We start from the raw sequence: 3,899 nt of genomic DNA, 5'->3' as shown, positions 1-3,899 counted from the left end.
TGGACTGAAGGGGGAATAGCCTTTTTAGTGTTACGCCAACAAGGAGGGACTTGCGACAGAATAGAAGGGAGTGAATTATAAGCTTAGTGATTTTGTTTGTTAAAAAGGGGCGTATTTTAGAAATGTTAGAAATGCTTCCATACATCTTACTGAAGATTTGGCATTTACCAATGATGCAAATAAATATTCCATATGAACAAATAAAGCAAATCACAAAACCATATACTGGATCCCGTGTACCATCCACTGACTCATACCTGGGGGGCGGCGTTGCTGTCTTGCCTAGGGCAGCAGCATTTCTAAATACACCACTGCTCATACCATTCCTAGGTAAGTGTTTACATCTAAACATCACCGTTGGCATGTCAGCTATTCATTTGCAATCGTTGCGACAGATCTTGTTCACTCACATCATTGAACGAGCAGAGATCTTGAACCTCACAGCCTTTTTGTTTCCTTAATTATTCCATAAAAAAACTGCAAGTAACTAAATAAAAATATAAATCTGAAAAGTAACCATAAAATTTGGCAGTTTCTACAAAGGGTAAATAATTGGAGCGGCACATTCGCAAATTGCTTCTATGGTATGAATTTTACATCATGGTTGGGAAGGTAAATGAAGGAGTCAAGGGATACAGCCAGCCGTTCTTACATATTTCCATCTACTTTATAGTTTCTCCTTTTTTTTTTATTTATTCCTACTGCTTTCAGCATCTTTTAGTCTCACAAGACAATTGTCAGATTCTGCTGCAGGGCAGCCAGGAGTAATTACGGGGAACCCCAGCTGGTAGTAAAAGCGTTCCTCTTTCTTGGTACATGTCACACGTACCTTTATTAACTCTGACATGGCCTTTGTTTGGTTTCCTGAACTAACAAATTAACTCTGTAGCAACAAGACTTCCCACTGACCACCATATAAAAAGGAAACGACGGAGCACTATTTAAAATTCAAGCTACGGGCATGAAAATGGGGAATGATTAGAGTACTAACTTTTATTATTTATCCTTCTTTTTTTTTGGAACCTGATTCTGCCAAATTCACTCAGTAGGCTCTAGTTTGTAGAGACAAAAGACTGGATTTTTTTCTCTCTTCTCCATTGGGAAATCTAGAATTGACAAATACAGTAAGATCCTCGTCCTTTATGGAATCCTCTCGGTCAATAAATGTCTGTCATATCTCAAGAGATGAGCTGTTTATGTGGTTTTAACAAAGGTTGCGGGTCCATTTGTTTGTTTGAACAAAGGATATGATCAATGGAATGTAAAGAACATAGGCAGTGTTACAGCATATTCAAGTGTCTTATCAGGACAGAAACCATCCATCTTCGGTCTCCGATGGGCTCGACTGTCAATTCCAAGAAAATGCTTTAAACTCATTGCCTATTCTTCCTCCTAACACCTTGATAAAAAAAACTGTGGAGATAATAGAAGCTCTAGATGGGAAATTGGAACAAAGGCAAATACAGTTAAAGGTATACTCTGAGCAAACCTAAAAATATGGCACTTATATTTACTCAAGGAGCAAAGTCCGTCTACTGAGCCACTGTAGTTTTCATTGTGAAGTTAATGTACTTAAATGGGAATCATTATATTCCTTCCTGTCAACTCCTCGGGGACTAGACAACCATGTATAGTAAATTCAACTAAGTGAATCCATCTATACTGTGCCAAGATAGCTTTCTTTTTCAGTTGAACCTTGCTCACTAAAATATTAGATTGCCTCTGATTATGTCAAAAGCATACATTTCTGCATGTACAACATAGATGTCCAAAAATATGTGCTAGCATGTGCTATGTACAGACATGCCATGCACATTTCCTGATTTATCACTTAAAGAGACAGTGTCACCTGCTCGGTCAGGGTAAAGTGACAGTGTCTTCTGATAGCTCACCGCCCTAGCAAGTTTTTTTGCGGCTCCCCTGCTGCCTAACAAAGAAGGACTCCTGGGTATTGCAGAACATGTCATCTCTCCTATGTGACAGCGCCCAGGACTCCAGCAGTGGACATTTGACAAGGGTCTGTGGATCAGTGAATATCCTGTATCCTAATGAAACTAAAAATGCAAAAAAAAGTGTACCCCATTGTTCTCCTTTAAGCTAGCCATACACCGATTGAATTTCGTCAGTTTCCTGATGAATCAGCTGAAATTCTCTCTTGGGGGACTGAATGATAAAAATCTTAAGACAGGGATGGACAAATTAATACGGAATCCAGGGGCCAGTCTGTTCAAATCCAGAACCCAGCAGGATTTTTTTTAGGAGCCAGCTCCATTGTTATTGTTTACACATTACACAAACATTTTCAGTTTAGTGAATCAGGCCGATAGGGAACTAAGTAACACAGATTTTACAGACACAGGAGAGAAATATGTGTAGCTCCAATCACAATATGAACCTTTATCAATCTGCTTAGGGTGTTATTTTGTTTTGTGCACTATATGTGCTATATTAGATTTTTCTTTCATCTAAAAACAAAACACAAAAAGATTTTTTTACTTCAGTTTACCAGTCCTTAGATGTGGTGGCTGCATTTGTTTTCATTTTTTCCATGCTTTGTTCCTTGGTTCCTTCAAGTAACACACTTCCTGTCCTATGGTTGCTTTGTTCCTTTGTTGTTACCTGATTCCTTCCAGTAACACACTTCATTTCCTAGGGTGACAACACTCACTGACTACAGTGTATCCATGGAGGAGCAGCTTTGTCACCCTAGTCTGCTCAATCCTGATTCAGACTGCAAACACCTCCCCCTCTCTTAATCTCCATAACATAGGAGGAGGTGTTCTTTAGTCCACCGGAGAGAACTGTGAAGGCGAATAATATTGATTTAGATTTCAGATGAGTGCACAGGGAGTTACATAAATACTGGATTTCTAGCAGGACCAACAGATATTTTTATGGCAAGCTGAAATATATTAAAATTGTGTTTTTGGGTTTAGATACACTTTACCAGTAAAACATCTTGCCTTCTCCAGGTAAGCCAACTTTTCGCGAAAAGTGGGTTATCAAACAGCTGTCTTCAGTATAATTTAAGTAATCTTCTTCTGTAGATTTCTGTGGTTATGAGTTGGGGATTGAGGTCAGAGTTTTACAGAATCACCAATTGTACCTTCCCATTACACAAAATAAATACCTTTCAGCTTCAATTATATTCAACAGGCTGGATGCCTTTTATCAAAGTATGGCGAACATTTTCACAAGTCCTTGAATATGGGCTCACCATTGGCAGATAGTCAAACCTACTGGAGTCTGGAGCTCTGCAGACAGACAGTCTTGGGTGTTCAAAATGCTTTTCTTGCTAGATAGAAAGGTTTTTATTTGGAGACGAAAAGACATTCACAATGGCCACATTACTGAACATTTATAGAAATATTTTTCCCAGCATGAATACATGTTTGCTGCGACAAGCATCAAGGAATGAGTGAAAGCCAATTTCTGTGCTTACATCAATGACGGGTCTTTTTTCAGGTGGGGTCCACAGAACTAAACTATTCTCTTCCACTCTGCTGTAGTCAAGCTCAACGTCCTACTCCCAACTGCCATCCTGCAGTAGCTGAATGATGTACAGATACTGAAAATATAATGGGTCACTTAATTTCTTACTAATTTACTACATTTTATATTCAGAGAGTAACAATTTTTATAGTAAAGTTTACCTAAAAATCATTATGTGACTGTTGGGTTGTATTTTCCAAAATATAGGAACTTGCCAATAGCGACCAATCAGGTCTCACTGTTTCCAGTTGATATAACTAAAGTCTAATTGGTCACAGTCAGGAACAAGTCTATCTTTGTTCCTCAGGTTTTTTATTTTTATTTTATAAATAGCCCAGCATGATTATTATTATTATTATTATTATTATAATGTTATACAGGATTTATATAGCGCCAACAGTTTTCAC

Source organism: Nanorana parkeri, unplaced genomic scaffold (genome assembly GCF_000935625.1).
Source record: "Nanorana parkeri isolate BGI_ZX_2015 unplaced genomic scaffold, ASM93562v1 scaffold84, whole genome shotgun sequence".
In the NCBI taxonomy this organism is placed as follows: domain Eukaryota; kingdom Metazoa; phylum Chordata; class Amphibia; order Anura; family Dicroglossidae; genus Nanorana; species Nanorana parkeri.
The sequence above is the reverse complement of the archived record's forward strand: the minus strand, read 5'-3'. Positions refer to the sequence as shown.